Below are 20,090 nucleotides of genomic sequence, written 5' to 3'. Positions count from 1 at the left end.
TCGAAACGCTGGCCAGAGCAATTAGACAGACGAAAGAAATTAAAGGCATAAAAATAGGAAAAGAAGAACTTAAATTATCACTATTTGCAGATGACATGATTCTATACCTAGAAGACCCAAAAGGGTCTACAAAGAAACTACTAGAACTAATAAATGAATTCAGCAAAGTGGCAGGATATAAAATCAACACGCATAAATCAAAGGCATTTCTGTATATCAGCGACAAAACTTCTGAAACGGAAATGAGGAAAAACACTCCATTCACAATATCCTCCAAAAAAATAAAATACTTGGGAATCAACCTAACAAAAGAGGTGAAAGATTTATACAATGAAAACTACAGAACCCTAAAGAGAGAAGTAGAAGAAGATCTTAGAAGACGGAAAAATATACCCTGTTCATGGATAGGCAGAACTAACATCATCAAAATGGCGATATTACCAAACGTTCTCTATAGGTTTAATGCAACGCCAATCAAAATCCCAATGACATTTCTTGTATAAATAGATAAAGGAATCATGAAATTCATATGGAAAAATAAAAGACCCAGAATAGCAAAAGCAACTCTAAGCAGGAAGTGTGAATCAGGCAGTATAGCGATACCAGATTTCAAACTATATTACAGAGCAATAGTAACAAAAACAGCATGGTACTGGTACCAAAACAGGCGGGTGGACCAATGGTACAGAATAGAGGACACAGAGACTAATCCACAAAGTTACAACTATCTTATATTTGATAAAGGGGCTAAAAGCATGAAATGGAGGAAGGATAGCATCTTCAACAAATGGTGCTGGGAAAACTGGAAATCCATATGCAACAAAATGAAACTGAATCCCCTCCTCTCGCCATGCACAAAAGTTAACTCAAAATGGATCAAGGAGCTTGATATCAAATCAGAGACTCTGCATCTAAGAAAAAGTTGGCTCCGATCTACATATTGTGGGGTCGGGCTCCAAATTCCTTAATAGGACACCCACAGCACAAGAGTTAATAACAAATGGGACTTACTTAAACTAAAAAGTTTTTTCTCAGCAAGAGAAACAATAAGAGAGGTAAATAGGGAGCCTACATCCTGGGAACAAATTTTTACTCCTCACACTTCAGATAGAGCCCTAATATCCAGAGTATACAAAGAACTCAAAAAATTAGACAATAAGATAACAAATAACCCAATCAACAAATGGGCCAAGGACCTGAACAGACACTTCTCAGAGAAGGACATACAATCAATCAACAAGTACATGAAAAAATGCTCACCATCTCTAGCAGTCAGATAAATGCAAATCAAAACCACCCTAAGATACCATCTCACTCCAGTAAGATTGGCAGCCATTCTGAAGTCAAACAACAAGTGCTGGCGAGGATGTGGGGAAAAGGGTACTCTTGTACATTGCTGGTGGGACTGCAAATTGGTGAGGCCAATTTGGAAAGCAATATGGAGATTCCTGGGAAAGCTGGGAATGGAACCACCATTTGACCCTGCTATTGCCCTTCTCGGACTATTCCCTGAAGACCTTAAAAGAGCGTACTACAGGGATACTGCCACATTGATGTTCATAGCAGCACAATTCACAATAGCTAGACTGTGGAATCAACCCAGATGCCCTTCAATAGATGAATGGATAAAAAAAATGTGGCATTTATACACCATGGAGTATTACGCAGCACTAAAAAATGTCAAAATCATGGAATTTGCAGGGAAATGGATGGCACTAGAGCAGATTATGCTAAGTGAAGCTAGCCAATCCCTAAAAAACAAATGCCAAATGTCTTCTTTGATATAATGAGAGCAACTAAGAACAGAACAGGGAGGAAGAGCAGGAGGAAAAGATTAACATTAAACAGAGACATGAGGTGGGAGGGAAAGGGAGAGAAAAGGGAAATTGCATGGAAATGGAAGGAGACCCTCATTGTTATACAAAATTACATATAGGAGGTTGTGAGGGGAATGGGAAGAAAACAAGGGGAGAAATGAATTACAGTAGATGGGGTAGAGAGAGAAGATGGGAGGGGAGGGGGATAGTAGAGGATAGGAAAGGTAGCAGAATACAACAGTTACTAATAGGGCATTATGTTAAAATGTGGATGTGTAACCGATGTGATTCTGCAATCTGTATTTGGGGTAAAAATGGGAGTTCATAACCCACTTGAATCTAATGTATGAAATATGATATGTCAAGAGATTTGTAATGTTTTGAACAACCAATAAAAAAAAATATGAAATCCCAGAAGCTGGATATAGGATCACAACAGGGAACCGCAGTCAAGCCTTATGGCATATCCAGTGAGAAAGAGATGTCTACACCCAGTCTCTGGCCAGATTAAAAGATTATCTTTTAATCTGATATTTAAATGACAGCACCCTGACACTGCCATGTCAGATTACATGGTACCTCCTCACTCACCTCTGTGCTGCATTTTAACTTGAGGTCTATTTTACAGATTTTTATGAGTTATAGATATTTCATCTCACAAAACTATTGTCATCATTTCCCTGGAGTGGTCTCTTTTGACACAGAATGTTAGGTGTAGTTTTAACTTAGTCACATCCACCAGTTCACTTTATTTCCTCTAAAACTTAGATTCTTAAAAAAGTCCTCCCCAACCCTAAGGATATTAGAGACCTCACTCTTTGAGATTTCAGGCTTTACATATTTCTTTAAATACGAGGTGAATTTTATGCTTGCATATTTTTTAAGCTGCACCTCTGAGTTCCTCCTTTGCCCCGCCTCCCTATCCTGTTGGGTGTTTATATCCTGTCCTTATCAGACACTGCATTCTTACATATCCAGGGCTACATTCCAGGGCACCAAACATTCATGTAAGTATGAGAAAAGTCAGAGAAACAGAACTGTAACTAGCATATATAAACCCCTTCATTAAGCAATAATTAAATCTGGGGTCGTTTAAGGTAGGTTTTTAGAGGGACAATGATTTCTGCATAGCTGAGGAGGACAAGCCCTACCTAATACCTTTATCATCGCAGCACATTCTACTGTGAACAGAATATATCTCAAAGTGCACACAGGCAGAGTGTCAGAGACATTATCCCTTTTCTCCTAGGTCTCCAGTAAGGAGTCACTGGCTACCCAAAAGACACTTCCCAGCTTTCCTTGCATTTAGATGAGGTCAAGTCTTCTAAGCTCTAGTCAGCAGGAAGTTTGCAGGACTAACATGCTGGGCGGGGCCGCAGGGTGCAGGGGCAGCCCAGGGTACTCCTCCTACAGCAGAACCACCTGGAGAGCAAAATAGGTTGCTGCCCCCTAGATCTGGGGTGATGTCTGACTACCTGTATTTCTATCAGGTTGCCAGGAGATGCTGATGCTGATCCAGGGACTATACTTTAGAGAACCACGGCTTGCTACATGGACAGCAGAGTATATCAGGATTGTTAGAAAGATGAACGTGATTCTTCAATCACACGATAGCTACCACAAGTATACTAGAAAACATAGTATTTCTGCTAATTCACTTGAATATGAGGAAAGCAAGGTCAAATCTTCTAGAAATAGTTTTGCATAGGAGCCGCCTCATAGGATGCCAGTAATTTCAATATAACTGTTTTAGAAAGCTAGGCAGCTTCCCCCTGCTGTGCAAAAATTACCTGAGATGATCCATTTAAAAAGACGAAAGGTTTATTGTGGCTCATGAATTCAGAGGTTTCCGTCCACGGCCGCTTGGCCCTGTTGCTTTGGGCCTGTGGCAGCACAGTACACCATGGTGGGAGCAGCAGCCTCACTTCATGGCTGCCAGGAAGCAAAGAGAGAGATGGGAAGAGGCCAAGTCCCAGTATACCAATATGACCTCCAAGGGCACAGCCCCAGCAAACTAACTTCCTCTCACTAGGCCCACCAAACAATAGCCTAAACGAGCTTGTAAAGTTTCCATAAAAGTTCAGTAGAGTTACTGTGGTAAGAACTGATCATGTGATTCATGGCTAAGCCAGTCTCATAAGAGGTCTAAGTACATGAACAAGTTATTTTTCCCCCAGGCTTCAGTTGTCTCAAATGTAAAAGAAAAGGCATTAGGTAACTTCAAGGACTGTTTCTCATTATTCCCTTCATGGCTAGCAGATGATGTTTTTTAATATCCTACTTATATCTGCATATAATTTTAAAAGCCAAATAAGTCTAAGACTTGTACACTGACCCTCCCCCTCTGAAAAAAACCAAAAAAACTCCCTGCCCTTCTCTCCCTTCCCCCATTTCCCACTCCCTGAAGCAAATACCTCCCAACTCTCTTAACTCACTGCTTTGACCTTCATCTCCCTGACACTGAGTAACAGGGTACTTCTCAATTTCTTGGTCTCCAGGTGATGCCTCACTAGTCATGCCACCACCTCCCCTCCAACACCAGGCACCCTTCCCTCCTCCCAGATCTGACCACAGTTCCACATTGCTTGACGGGCCCCTGCGGAGCCATATACTGCAGTCACTCTTCCTGACTTACCCAACATTTCCCTGGAGCTCATAGATGGTTTGTTTTCCCACATCTTTGGTTTTCCACATGCTTATCACCCATTCAAAGCCAAATTTTCCATTAACTGTCTCAAGTTCCTATCCATGAATTGAAGTATATAGGTATTTTCTTCATTTCCATTTGAAGCAGCATCGACCAGGACCTCCTTCCTGCTCTAATCCAGACCAGAGCTTCCATGCCCAGAACACGGGGGTGTAATCTTGAGACTTCACTTCCCCTCTTTTTTATGGGATCTCCTATCTTCCTCCCTCTTGGGTCTCCCTCCTGTTAAAGCACATTCTCCAACAACAGTTTCCAAAGAAAGGAGGTATGTGCAGAACATGTGAGGCCCTGGTATGACTAAAAATGTCCTGGACCTACTTCCAAATTTTAACCAATAGTTAAGGTGGGTAAAGAAACCCTAAGTCAGAAATAGACCCTGCCTCAGAATTTGAAGGGCTTTCTCTCCATGCCCTCTAGCTTGCATGGTGACAAGTCTGATACCGTCCTAAGCGCTGCATTTTTTTTTTTTGATGGCCAGAAATCTTGGAAGGCTGTGTCTAGTGGCAATCTATTTGCTGGCTGGCAGGTGCTGATTGACTGACTCCTTTTAAACTGAAATGCACGTTCTTCCATGCTGGGGGATTTCACGAAGTTACTGCTGATTTCCTCATCTCTATTTTCTCTTTCATTCTGATATCCCTTCATTCAAATGCTGAGCCTCCTTAATTTCCCCTTGTGCTTTCTATCACTCTATCTTTTCACTCCATCATCTGCAGTACTTCCTCAACTTTCTCTCTGGCTCTGATGTTAATGTATTTTAATTTCCAAAGGCTCTTTTGAATTCTCACATCATCCTCCATCATACTATCCCACTCTTGTTAAGTGTCTATAAAATAGTCTAAGCCTCTTTCTCGAGGCTATGATTTTTTTTTTTTTTTAAGATTTTTCTTTTCTATAGGAAAAGCTGTTTTTCGCCCTTCATTAGTTTTGGTGCCCACCTTCTATGTGAGCCGCCTGCCTCAGCAACCAGTAATACTTCATTGTCGGCGTATGTTTCAGAGTAGGGAATGGAAAGGCTGAGAGAATCTTCACACACTGCATGGAAGTTGTTGATTATGGGAGCCACAGTTCAGAGGCCTGGAAACCCCAGTGACTTTAAGTCTCTACTCTTTGCATTGGGTACTTGATCAAAGTACCCAGAAAAGGACTGTCCCATATCCCAAAACAGAAGAACTGAAGGTCTTCCACCTACTGCTACTTTAGAATCAAGCATCCTGAAGGTTAACAAATACAGGTGAGAAGAAATCAGCCTCCCTCTGACATCCAAACCAATAAAGGCACAGCCAGCTCCAATTTCAGATCTGTGGGTCTAAGTCCATAAATGATCTTCTTTCTGTAACCCAGTTCTAATACATCACTGTTCCATCTTGATTTCTTCTCAGTAGACAAAAGTGTCAAATTATTATTCTTCAACTGGAATCATCCAAACTCAGGTGGAAAAGTGAACCACCATTGTCTGGTAAATAACAAAGCTACTTTATAGCATTAGAAATCACTCCAGTCTCCACTCATCAGGGCAGGTTCCCAAAGCCTTCCTGCCTGGGAAAGGCTCACTGCAGATATACCATGACACCAGCTTTCCAAACTGGTCTGCCTTTAAGTAGTGTGAGAAACTGGCACTTTTACTAATTAATAACATGCTCATAATTTCAGGCTTGCTACCTCACAGTTATTATTTTTCATTGACTCAGAAAAAAGATAATATTCTCCCAGTAGAAAATAAAAAGTGAAGTCTGAACTAAAAGCTTGTGAAATTCCAGACAGGCCTCTGGCTGCCCTTGGAAATCGAGCATGTCTAAATCACCCTGAAAGCTGCCTCATTTCACACTCCAGGAATTTCAAAATGAGCACAGGAAACCTCATCTAAGACCTTTCAAAATATTTCAATCAAAATGGAAAATCACAAAGGACTCAGAAGGATGCACAACCAAATTTTGAACCAAAAATGGATCCCGGAAAAATCATGACTTCCGTTTTCCTAAGAAGCACATGCAAAAGAGCAGGGAATCCCAAGAGTCTCCGAAAAACCAGATCTGAAAATAACTCTGAAGATAAGAAGCAGTGCTGAGTGCCAGGCACTGTTATCACAGGCTTCCTTCTCCCTTCACCTCTCAGGGATCACTCTGCTAATAACGCCTTAGTAAATCTCTCCGCCAGTTTCACCAGCCAACTTGGCCTTTCTAAGAAGAGACAGGTCCTGCCTCATTCCATCACCAGCTGAGATGAACTAATTGTTTGGGTGGAGGTTCCTGGAATTTTGCCATCCACCTTATGCTCAAAGCTTGATTTACCTTGATTAGGACAGCAATTGACTCACCATTTCTCAACCAGGCTCCAATGGTTTTCACTCAAAGTAGATTGAAATCCCACCACAAATTGCTGATGCTAATTTTTGATGATCAGATTCATACCTCAATAGCAGGAAATAAGATATGTTGGGGATAATAGGCATTTGACGAGTGAATACCACGGCTGGAGGGAGCACCTGTTCCAGCACATTCTGTATCCTCTAATCCATGGTTTTCACTGGCACCTCTTAATCTCCCCCTCAAACAGCATATATTACAGGGAGTGTAAGGTGAGTTCAATCAGTTGTTCACAAAAGTGCAAAATAAGAAAAATAAGAGCCTTTCACATTACTTACTCAAGAGAAAAAAAAAAGCCAAATGCAGACCAGCTGTGCACTACCTTCAAAGTGCATTTATTTATTGCTCATTTATCTGAAAGTTATTTATTTGCTATAAAGAAGAATGAGGCTGGGAAATACTCAACTAAATACTACTGCAGGTTAAGAAAACCATATTTGAAATGAGAGATAGTCCAAAGGCCAGAAGTGTTTCAAGTTTTGCATTTTTCTTTCAGATTTTGGAAGATTTGCATATTCATAATGAGTTATCTTAGAGGTGGGACCCAAATTTAAACATGAAATTCATTTATGTTTTACAGATAAAACACCTTACATATATATATAGCCTGAATGTGATTTTATATAATATATTTAATAATGTTTTACATGAAACACAATTTCAAGAGGAGGAATTTTTTCCATTTGTGGTATCACACTGGACACTCAAGAAGTTTCAGATTTTAGAGCATTTTGGACCTCATAGTTTTTAGATTAGGGATGCTTACAATGTGTACAGTATCAAAAGTAACCAAAGTAGCAATCTAGGGTTTCTTGTACTGGAAATTTCTTAGACCAGAAATTTACATCCAAATTTAAGTAAGCATAAGACAGCTCAGTCGTGGGATCTTATAAAAGGAGCATGAGTTTTAGAATTAGCACAGATGTCATCACCTGGGTTCTGTCATCTTGGATAACTCCAAACAGGATCTCCCCATTACCTACTTCGACTAAGAGGAACATTATAGCATCAACCCAAGCTAAGTAAACTTCATCCACAATAGATCTGTGTCTATTATGCACTATACATATCACATATAAGTCTTTTTGGTAAGCTAGACCATGTGTTATGTATATATGGTCAGGAGAACTCAAAATGTTGGGAAACTTACAAAGAAGTCTTCTATAAATTAGACAAGCATGGATAACGTCTAGTAATGAGCCGTGGTCAACTTTCTGGGTACATTTTATAAACTGATTGCTTCAAGACAAATACACAGAAATAGTGTACAAGATACCAAAAGAAGCACTTCCTCACTCAGTCACCCAAAACCACCAATGAGAGGTACCAACCTTCCTCTGCAGCAATGGCCAGAGAGCAGCCCTGGCCTGCAGAGGTCCAGAGTCTAGGTGGGAAGCCATACAACTAGAGGGCATTGCAGGTGTTTATTTTATGGAGGGCATTTCAGGCATTTATTTTAATGCAAAAAAAAAAAAAAGAACTTACATCAACTATAACACTTAAATGCATAGGAAGTTTACTCTCAGCAAACTTAAAATTTACGCAAAGTAAATAAAAACATTTGGAAAATGCATAGGACTTTGCGGGTGACAGCAAAGATAGAGTTACACAGTATGGTGACATCACTTACCATGCACCAGCATGAGCCCCTGGCCTTTTAACCAGGAGAAACACTGTTCTCAGCTGCACACCAGAGGGACTGTTCTGGAAGCTCTTTACATCTCACCTCCCATTCAAGCTCATCAGAGAATCTGGGTTCTCCATTCCCTTCCTCATTAAAACTCCATGTACAGGGTAAAGGGAAAGATGTATCACAGGGGCTCAGGAAGGGAATGTTCACCACGGCCCGAGCTGGATCACTAAACATTTCATGAAAGAGGTAGGTGTGAGCTCAGCCATGAGAAGACTACAGAGCTCCAACGTAGAAAGGTGGCATGAGGAGTCTGAAGTGCCCAGGCGAGGCAAGGGAGAGAGGTGAGGTCAGCCTCCAGGGTCCAGAGCCTCCACCCAGAATGGCCAGGAGACATCCAACAAAAAAAAGAGGACAGATGACAAATGGCTCTAAATGCCCAGGCTGGCTGTTGACAGACTTCATCTACTGGACTGTACAAACCCACTGTAGTTGATGGTGGCAGAGGTGGGAAAGGAGTGTCCGGCATTCGACAGCTAGTGGGAAGAATGCAGCACAGTTTTGAAGACAATGAAGGACAAGGACCCACCCAAGACTCCCAGGCGCTGTCACTACTCCACGTAGAGCCATCTCCTCCTGCTAGCAGAACATCAGCGCCTCCACTGGCGTGTTCCACTCCACACTCAGTTATTTTTCAATAATGGGGCTATAGAGAGTCAATGAGGGAAGAGACAAAGAGAAAAACAAAAGTTGCTCCACAGCCATCAAGTCCTATGAAAATGACGGCATCCAACTGTTCGCCTCTCCCCACTCAAAATTGGGGACGCACACTTGGCAGGGATTAGATACATGAGGGCAGGAGGCCTCAAAGGCTCTTGAAATCTGTCAGCTTCAATAGGAAACCACCAGCAGCTGCATTCTGCTGAACTCCTTTTTCTTTTTAATTAGCACATGGACATGAATGCTTCTCAGAAGAGCTGGCCTGGCTGAAGGCCGCCTCCTCCCTCGCTCCCTCCTCCACTCAGTTAAGCAAAGCCCTCTCCTTGGAAACTCGCCTGCCATCAAGTAAATGCCTCAAAAATCAACATCGCTGCCATCCCTTAAAACACCTAAGACCTAAGTCTCTTAAACACACACCTTTCTTACACTGTTGGGACTTTAAAAGATTTTTCTTCATTGGGCTGAATGGAAAAGTAAGGCCACAGGTTGCAAGTGAGACGAATAAGGACAAACCCTGCAGGATGAAGTCTGCACCTCCCAAACACTATATTCATGTTGACCTGTCAGTATAAATCCAAGCAAAGAAATCCAGGCAGCAGCGCTAGCACAACATGATCCACCTGACAGCTTTCAAGTGGCAGAGGTGAGCTTTAAACCTACCAATTGCTTAAAAATAAAAGAATATACATTAGGAAGAAATAACTATGGCTAAAGTATAAGCACATGAACTTTCACTTAGGGAGTCAATACCAACAACATTAATTAATAAAAGCAGCATGGTTGCCCTCTGAGTTTCTTATCCTTGTGACTATTCTTCACCTCTGCCTTCCTCTGCAGGTTAACCATCTCAGGATCAAGCCCCATTCTCACTCCATAACTCCTTCCTAAGACTCTGTCCCACTTCTCTGCCTTTAAAAAAGCTCAGCCAGTTTCTTACCTGCAGAAACAAATGCAACCATCACCCCAGTACAAGGTCAATTTGGGCAGTGTGCTTTTCGCTCTATCCTCTTTTTTTTTGGGGGGGGGGGTGGGGGACATCCTTCTGCAGCATTGCATATATGGTGGGCAGCAGGGTTGGGGGGAATTCTCCAAGTTCTCCCCATAAGCAATGCATCTCTTTCAGGCACAGTAACAACTTCTCGGCTGCTTAGAACAGTCTCCTGCAAACTTTAACTGAAGAGCTTTAACTGAAGAATTCTAAAATAAGCCACGCACCAACTGGTGCCATCTATATCCAGTGGCAAATCCGCTTTGCTGTTGCATGCCCAGTGAGTGGCTCTGATGGTACACAGGCCAGACAACTGCTACCAAATATGTAACATTAAAATCATACCCACTCAGAGGAGCAGCAGCTTATGGTGCAGCCACGGCCAAGTCCAAGAACCACACCATACACAACCAATCCCAAAAATGGCACAGAAATGGCATCAAGAAACCCCGATCACAAAGATATGAATCTCTTAAGGGGGCAGATCCCAACTTGCTGAGAAATATGCATTTTGCCAAGAAGCACAAGAAGGGCCTGAAAAAGATGCAGGCTAACAACGCCAAGGCCATGAGTCACATACTAAGGCTATCAAGACCCTTGTAAAGCTTAAGGAGGGCAAGCCCAAGAATGTCAAAGTATGATTGCCTTGCCTTGCTTTCCCATCACAAGTACAGGAAGCTTGCTTGTATCCACATGGCCAGGGATTGCAGGCACTGCCTGTCAAAGGCCAAAACCCAAACCCAAGCCAAGACCCAGCTGCAACTCCAACTCCAGAATCAGCTCCAGCTCCAGCTCCACTCCCAAAGGTGCCCAGGTCTCTGCAAAGGCTCAATATAAATGCCTCTGTGAATGTGAGGACCAAAGGACTGGTGTAACCCCTGAGTCCCTATCTACAGAGACTGGTGACCTCCTGTGTTGTTTGTATAAATAAACCCAGAGGCAGGAAGAAAAAAAAATACACACACACACACACACACCACACACACATCTCCATTCAGAAGAAAATGTCCTTTCCAATCTGGAGATGGAGAAAAAGAAAAATGCAAACTCAAATGTGGCTTCTGCAATCATTAAGCATATACCTTGAGTCAAAGAGATTTTTCTTTAATAAAAAGTGTATTTGTCACAAAGTTGTAAGAGTAAACATGACTTTTACCTTTTAAAGCAAGTTTTTAAGATATATATGCACCGACCAAGAATTCTATTAGGCCACTCATCACAAGGAAAATAAAAAATAGGGGATGTTTAAAATTAAAGTGACTTAGCTAGGGCCACACCAAAACACTCTGAACTCTTGCGCTTTCAGGATGTGGTTCATACTAACCATCAGGCCACAGTTTAGTGATAAGTTAGTGATTAGTGACTTAGTACACTTCCTAAAATAAGGTCAAAAGGTGACTTCGACAAAAATTCAGTCACTTGATTTGACATTGAATTTTTCCTCCAGTTTAAAGAAGTGAAATTAATTTCCATTCACAAAGAATAAAGGCCCTTCTATTCTCCAGCCTCATAGCCTCAGGACAATCAGGCCAGGAAAGGGGTCTACAACTCACCCACGAGACCAAAGGGCAGGCACAGGACTGGTGTTTACATGGGGCTCCCAAAAAGGACAGTGTGTGGTTTTTGTTTTCCGTTTTCTACATGAGAAATAATCCAATAAAAGGCCCAAAACTGCCACTGGATCAAAAAGATGGTCCCCGTCGGTGGCGATACTACTTATGGGAAAAACCCCAGCTCTCCTCCTAGGCCTGCTTGCAATTTCTCCACCTCCCCCAGACTTGTGGACTTCTAAAACTTATTCTTGCCCACATTTAGTGGGGAAAGAAATGGATTTATATTAATGCCACTTATTCTATAATCAAGATGCAATTTCAAAAATTCAACGCATTTCAAATCTTTAATGGTCGATCCTTCTGGAGATAAATGGCCTCTATCCTTACCCAGGGCACTGATTATTTTCAGTTCCTTTAAAAACAGTGATTTAAGCTTCATTTACTTAAGAGCTCCACTCTACCAGGATCATTTAAATTTAACACAAAAAGAAAATGCTCTAATCATATTCCATTTCAAAAATTAAACACTAATGACAAACTGTTTGTATGGCCCTATGTAACATATCCAAAGACTCAATTTCCTTATCAATAAAACAAATATCACAGCAACCACCCATAAAAAATTAAATGATTGAATGCCATTCACATTCTAGGTACAGTGTCTCACACATCAATCAAAGATGCCAGCCACCCTCTCAAGACAATGAAATACACCAGGATTGAGAGCCCAGCTCTCTCTTACTGGCTACATCCTCCTGGACAGGTTCCTCCAGCTCTCTAAAGCCTCAGCCTCCTCTATAAAATGGGGGTGATAAAATTCTCATTAGAAAGATGAAATACAGATATAAAGCAATAAGAAGAGTGGCAGACAAAGAGAAGGTATTTAAATAAGCAGCTGTTATTTATATTTCTGAAAGTATTTGAAGAAGGGCTAGGGTTGTGGCTCAGTGATAGAGAGCTTGCGAAAGCATGTGTGAGACACTGGGTTTGATTCTCAGCACCACGTAAAAATAAATAAATAAAATAAAGGCATTGTGTCCATCTACAACTAAAAACATTTAAAAAAAAAAGTATTTGAAGAAGCTGGGTACTCTGGCCCACACCTATCATTCCAGCAACTGGGGCAGCTAAGGCATGAGGATCACAAGGGCAGCTTAGTGAGACTCTGTCTCAGAATTTTAAAAAAAAAAATTGAAAAGGGCTGGGGAGGTAGCTCACTGGTAAAGGAGACTTTGAGGAACCTACACCTTGCATTTCACTCTTATAAAGTGGTTCAGTGCATATGTAAGTTTTGATTGAAGTGGAGAAAAAAAGAAGAAAAGTTGCTAAATTCAACAGGAAGCAGAGAAGGTACACTTTAATATCTTTTGTATATTTTTCTCAGCCATTAAAATGCAGCAAAAAATTCACTGGATAAAAACTGCCCCCTCCCCTCATCACACAAGCCCGACATGGCTCTTGTCTAATCACAGCTGCCAACATTATCTTCCCTACTTTGAACAATTCACCAAAGGCTTTAACAACAAGTGGCTATATCTACCAAAATGTGTCCTTTCTGTTTTTTCAGGGAGGAAAAAAAAAGAAGAAGAAGAAGAAACAGAAAAGCACAATGGATCCTTTCTTTAATCAATGTCCAAAACATCTATCTCATCACATGTGGGGAAGCCTATCAGTGTGGTCTCGTGGATAACACAAGGGACCCTAACTAGCAGTACATAGTGAAGCATTAGCACTCAAGAATTCACCACAGATGGGTAAAGTATGGTGGTGTCTTTTCTTTGAACACGGATGAACTGATAATGCAACACCAAATCTAAGAAATTTATTTGATAACCTTAGATGAATTATTTAACATTCCTCATTAATATGTAAGTTCTAACCAAAGCATCTTTCCTTATTAACAGCATACAGTATTGCCTAGTAAACATTCTTGTTTACACTAACTTAACACAGCCAACAGATATTTTCCTTAAGAAGTGTCCCAGGAAATTATTACTCTTAAAAAGAGAGAAAGTGCTACCCAGTGGCCAAATTCAAAGACATGAAACGGAAAACTTTGAGCTTCCCAGAGGCCTCTTTCTCTCCGAGGTTACCAATAGGCTACAGTCACCCACCTACACTATAACATTAACCAATGAGGTCCAAACATCTTCCTATCTGTGATGGTGGGCGCAGAGTGCTATTTGGAATGGGCCCTGCTAGACCCAGGGATTAAGAGTAGTCCAGTGAGATATTTTTTCATGGCTTGCATTCAAAGAGATGCCAGTTTAACTCAGCCCAGGCCACGAGGCCACCAGTCAGGTGTGAAGCTACACATGCACATGCCTCAATTTTCTTTCCAGCCCACCTTTTCCACAATACAAAGGAAAACGTGGCCTTGTGTGGAGCTTCCAGGACTTAATAATAACAGCACTTTCCTTCTGCAGTGAACTTCACCAGTTGCTTTCACAAGCATCATGTCACACAACTGTCACCTATGGCCAGTCGTATTTTCACTATACTCTGGGGACATGAGTCCAGAAGAAGTATCACAGGGGCATGAACATCAGCAGAAATGTACTGAATCACACAGGGTTTTGTCTGTTTGTTTCCCAAAGAGAAACATGGAATCACTGAGTGACATTCCAATCAAATCCAGTTCTTTTGTAAATAAGAATGCTGAAGCTGCGTTCAGTGGTGCACACCTGTAATCCCAAGGGCTCCAAACTAAGGCAGGATGATTACAAATTCAAAGCCAGCCCCAGTCTTAGGGAGGCGGTGCTAAGCAACTCAATGAGACCCCATCTCTAAATAAAATGCAAAATAGGGCCGAGGACGTGATTCAATGGTCCAGGTCCCTAAGTTCAATCCCTGATACCCCCAAAAAATGTTAAAAAGCTAAAACATCTGTCCCAGGTCACACAGCTAAACACACCACCTCTGAAACCAAAAGCCAGGCCTTCTGATGTTCCCCTCTCTTCCTTGTTGGATCCCCGTACCACCAATCAAATGCACACGTTGAATTTTTGGTTTGCTGTACCAAGGATAACTTCCCTAAATTTTTAAATTTGTAGAATGGAGACAATAAGTCGCTGCCAAAGTAATGCAGATTTTAAAATAGTTAGAAAAACCACAAAAATGTCTAATCAATTACAGATCCCAATATCATTTTGGTAAAAAAAAAAAAAAAAAAAACAACTTTAGGAGTTCCTAGGTTAGAGCAGAATAAAAACACCTCATGACCCCCTCACCATTACATGAACTCTAGAAATTCCAACTAGTAAAACACAAAGAGAGGAAATGTTGTCCAAACCTATTATGCCAAAACTGGAGGTCATTCAAATCTCACAGTGGACCTTTCTTGTTAAAATTACCTTTTTTAAAAGTCGAAAAAAACTTCACTCTGATGAAAAACTTATTAACCTAAAGTGTAAGCTCTGTAAAGTTTGAATTTTCATTACCTGGACTTCTTAGACCCTGTCAGCAGCCTGTATCAACTAAATAATCTCATGGACTTGCGCTTAAAGAGATGTCTCCATCACTTAATATTTCTTCTGAGTCCTTTAAGGGCATTGGCGTGTAAAGAAAAATGAAAAAAAAAAATGCCACCTTAGTGGACAGAAAAGGGATTTGATGAGAATTTAATACTTCCAGAGAAGTCTTACAAAAAGGAACAGGGAAGACTCAGGAACCTAGTCTGGTTTCCGCTCCACCTTCTTGTCAAGCTAGTCATTTATACCTACAAAGGCTTTTAAAAAATAAAAATAGTCCACCATTTCTGCAAGAACACTCGAAGAGGAAAAAATTCTCTGACCAATTACTCCCATCATTAGGGAAATCCATCTCCCCAGGGGTTGTGTGTTTGAGGATCAAGGTGCCAGTATTCCAACTGGAAATGGGAAATCTTCAGTTCTCATCTCAGCAGGTCTTGGCTAGCACTTATGGAGTGGCACACATCAAAACAGGGTAACAGGGTGCTTGACAGCTCCTTTCCCTAGGATGGGGGCTGCTGAGACCACCTGCCTCTGGGCAGTGTTTTACACTCGCTCAGGAATGGGTCCTTTAGGGCCTGGAGTCTTAGGGTCCGCAGGCATTTCTCCAGCCCCCCCAGCAGGCAGGCGGCTTGGTCCCAGCAAATGGGCTAAGATAAAGATCTGAGACGGTATTTATTTATGGCAGGGAGGAAGCAGTGTGTGTGCAAATTTAATGCTTAGTAGGGAAAAAGTAGCAGATCTCCTATCTCAAAAGAGAGCCTGGCCAACAATTCCTTCTGACCACCAAGGTCTCTTCCCTCTCCCTCCTCCTCCCCCTTACCCGCTCAGTCTCTCTCCTTACCCCCAAACGCCTCCCCAGGAAATGAGGCCGAATTTCTGAGCCTGTTTACGCTTTTCCTCCGACCTGGTGGAAACTGGATCCATTCACTCCGTGCAGACACGCCAATCGGTCCCCCCAAGTTCCCTGGCTATCGTGCAAGGGAAGAAGGGTGGGGGAGAGTGGTGGGTTGCGGTGATGGTTCCGGATCCAAGCGATGCGGGCCCTCGTCGAAAACGGTTTCCCACCACTCGGCTCCGGATCCGCCGCGGCTGCGCGGCAGAAGCCCTCCGAATGCGGCGCGGGGGGCGGCGCGCGGGCCGGGGAGTCCAAACCTTCACCCTGCTCGGCGAGATACAGGCAGGCGAAGCAAGGGGGCGCAGGGATGGGCGAGAAGTCCGAGGACCGCACGACGGGGCAGGGAACGTCGCCTTGCCTTCCCGGAATGCCACCCAACTCTAGAAACCCACAGATCCCGAAAATTCTGAAAGCGAAACTGCGAGCAGATCCCAGAAGTTTGGGAATGGTCTCCCAGGCTTCCTGGCGTCGTCTCTGGACTGCTGGACACTGAAAACGCAATCAAGGACGAGCACCAGTGGCAGTGGCCATCGCTCCGCACGGCGACCATTCACGTCCCCTAGTATTTTTTATCCCTAAAAGTCTCCAGCCCCAACTGATGGAGCACCACAAACCCCCTTGGTGCTGGGGCGGTGGTCGGCTGGGCTCCTGCAGCTTCTCAGTTCCTCCCTCCTCCCGCTCCTACCCACAAAAAAAGAAAACTTGGGCCCTTCGAGAATCCTGTGGAATGTTCTTTGTAATCGACTGTATACTCGCGTCCACCGCACGGCCCGGTGCAAAATCGTGGGTTTCGGGAGTTGGAGTGGATTGTGCCCTTGTCAGCGGCGACGTCAGGAGGACGAGGGGAGGGGTACGCAGCTGAAACTGCAGTTTACCAGGCAGAGCCATTTTTGTATGGTCTCCACCTCAGCGGAGCCCACGGAAGAGCTTGTCCCCGGGAGGACGCGCCAAAGCGCAGGCTGGAAGGGCCGGGGACGCGCCGCGCGCTCCGTCCCCGGGTGGGGGTAAGGGGGGTGCGTCTGGGTTCGCGCGTCGCCAATCGCTCAGCCTCACCGCCCAGGTGGGAGGGAAAACCTGCCTTGGGGTCTCCAATCCCCGTGCTGATTGCCCCTACCCGCCACCTCCCCTATACCGCTAGGGAACCAGACCCATCGACTCCCCAGCGTCCATCTAAGTGACCCTGTAGCGCACCCCCTCCTTGTGGGCCCCTTTAAATGCCCGGAGACCATGTTGCTGCGGTAACTGTAGACCTAGCCAACACTATCCTTTTAACCATATCATTTAAAAACGTCTCCCAGCTCTTGGCCACTGCACGATCGGAAGACGGTTCCCTGGACCTGCCCTCGCCTAGCTCTGGAGAAATCGTGCGACCACCGCGTGGCTCCCGCCCCCCTTCCCGGGTCTTTTCCGTTGGCACTGCCGCGCGTCCAGCGCACGGCCGCTGCGTCCTGGACACGGGCGACCCCTGTCGGGGACCTCTGTTCCTAACTAAAACGACGTTCCCGCATTCCGGGTGACTCTACTCAGAGCTCTTGCTAGCGTTCCTTAAGACTTCCCGAACTGGCTCTGGTTTTGTGTCCAAACTGCATTCCCAGATCCTCCCAGGCCCAGTAAGAGGGCTTTTCCAGAGCACTTCGCAGCCTATTTACACCCCAAGGATAAAGCCTTGCCCACGCTCCCGCCAGTACTGGAGGCGCCCCTCTTGGCTTGCCTTCGGTGCCCAACCTGAGCAAGGGACGATTTCCTCCCAGAACGCCGTCCCTCACCCCCCACGTTCCCTAAAGCGCCAAACCCAAAACTCAACAGGGCAAACCCTCACACTGACCCTAAAACGCCTTTCGGCTGAGGTCCGCGTGCCCCCACCCAAGTACTCCTGCACTTTCGTCCTCCGCACACCCGCAATGGTCCTTAACTTCCCACCCGAGCGCGAAGCAAAGGGAAGCAAGAGCCCACCACTAAATGCAGCCCACACAAAATCCCACTGACGTCTGCAGTCCCACTGCACCCAATACTCTGGACAGTCCTTTTAATAAGCACCTCCTTGCTCCATCTAATCGAGGGTTTACTCGCACAGGAGCACAGGATCCAGCACACTGAGGGAGAGAGCGAGCTTGTCTCCTAGAAAGCCAAAATAAATCATTCAGTCTGCCCTCATGTATTTTGCACCACGTGTCAGCAGTTTGTCACGTCAAATCGTGGCAGGGTCTGGTTCCGCGACGCACAAACATACATTTAGGGTGGATCTCTGTAACACCTCCCCCAGGCAACTGCACCTACAAGGTGTGTACACTAATCCACAGACACCCATGGCAGTTGCGCTTGGATGCCCTCGTCCCGGCCAGAGGCACCCCTCCACCCTTTACCCTCTAGCAATGGACTTGACACACAGACTCTAACCACGGAAAAAACTGGGGCAACTCGTTCCCTTTCTTTTTTCCCACTTAATTCGCTAAAGCGGATCCTGGGGTAACCAAAGAGAGTCGAAATTCAGGCGTGGCCACTTCAGTTGGGTTTTTTCCCACCTCAAAACCTTTATTTTCAGTTTTTAAAAGCCACCTTAGCCCGCCATATTGAAACCGGCACCGTGTCTAAAGACTCCTTCCCCGCTGTTGCTGCGCTTCCAAGAAACACAAGTACAAATGGGGCTCTGGGGGTGCATCTGGCCACCCGGATCAACCTCTTCCCACCCCAAAGAATCTCCCTCCCCTGGCTAATCCCCTTCCACCGCTTCGGGTCGAAATCAATAAATATATCTAGCAGTTCGTACAGTTGCTTTTTGGAGAATTTGAGCAAGACATATGCATATTTAAAAATAAACTCCAGAGCCTGATTGGGTAGTAATTTTGAGAAGAGGTCTAATAAGAGTAGACAACAGGAAAACCCCAAGTGACATGATATTACTTTAAGGGGGGGAAAAATGAACAAAAAGATCATCCTCGCTGGAGCACGCTCCGAAACTACTACTGACAATTTCATTTCAGTGACACAGGCAAATGCGATTCCAAATGTCTGAACGATGTTTTTCCCCTTTGCTTATCTCCAGTCTCCCCTCCCCACCACCTCCTTTCTCCCCACCTCCCCAAACCTCCAAACACACACCAAAAGGGGTCTCGTGTGCGGAAGAGACTCGGGAGCGCAGGGTAGTAGCAGAGACTGCTTCGTCGCTAAAATGAGTGCACAAACGAGAAGGGTGGGTGGCGGGAGGGGACAGGCTGCACTCGGAGGAAGGAGGACACTTTGCAACTCTGGACCGACTCCCGCAAGGCCGGGCTTTTCAGAGCCCAGGAGTCTCGGGGGAAGGCGACAGAGGAAGCAAAAAATGACAACCCTGAGCGCAGAGAGGAGTTTGAGGCTTCGCTCAAGTGCTGTCGCTTTCTTCTCCAGCCCTTCTCTTTGGCTGTTTTTCTCCTTCCTCCCCCAACACCCACCAGACTTGCTTAGTCTTCCCTTTTTTTCACCCCGCGAAGCTAGCAAAAAGACGCTGACCGGCGCACTCAACCTGCGGGCCGGAGGTCTGATCGCGGGCCGAGGACAGTAGCTGGAGCCGCGTCCTACCTGATGAAGTTTGTTCCGCCCTCGGCGGGGACCCTGGCCCCGGAAGTCTCCGGAAAAGGCGCCGGCCTCGCTCGCTCGCCCGCCCTCGCCTCCCTGGTTCACTCGCTCCCTGCCCGCCGCCTCCCTCGCGCGCCGGCTCGGGTCCCTCCAGCTCCCACTACAGCCTCATTCCAATATGGCATCCTCTCTGTGCGCATGCCCGGCACTCTTTTTTAAGATTTTTTTTTTTTTTTCTGTGCAGTGAACTCCTTCAACGACCTTTTCCAGCGCTTGCAAAATGTCTTAAGCCAATTAGCCTGCAATTTGTGATCAACTCCTTCCTCTGCCCCCGTCGCGACGTGCCCTCCGCTCTTAAGTACACAGACACCCTCCCACGCCAGCACAAT

The 20,090-nt window shown here is 44.5% G+C and overlaps 1 protein-coding gene across 1 annotated transcript in view; it reads right to left on the bottom strand.

The window, feature by feature from the left end:
* Sfmbt2 (Scm like with four mbt domains 2) overlaps positions 1-19,774 on the bottom strand; it is a 205,366-nt gene extending 185,592 nt beyond the window's left edge. The window contains exon 1 of the mRNA XM_077802706.1: positions 19,705-19,774. The gene's annotated coding sequence lies outside the window, so the exon portion shown is untranslated. The remainder of the gene's footprint in view (positions 1-19,704) is intronic.
* Between the last annotated feature and the right edge of the window lie 316 nt (positions 19,775-20,090).

The sequence above is a fragment of the Urocitellus parryii genome, chromosome 9 (genome assembly GCF_045843805.1).
Source record: "Urocitellus parryii isolate mUroPar1 chromosome 9, mUroPar1.hap1, whole genome shotgun sequence".
Lineage (NCBI taxonomy): Eukaryota > Metazoa > Chordata > Mammalia > Rodentia > Sciuridae > Urocitellus > Urocitellus parryii.
Note: the sequence above shows the minus strand (reverse complement) of the source record. Positions and strands in the feature narration are given on the sequence as shown.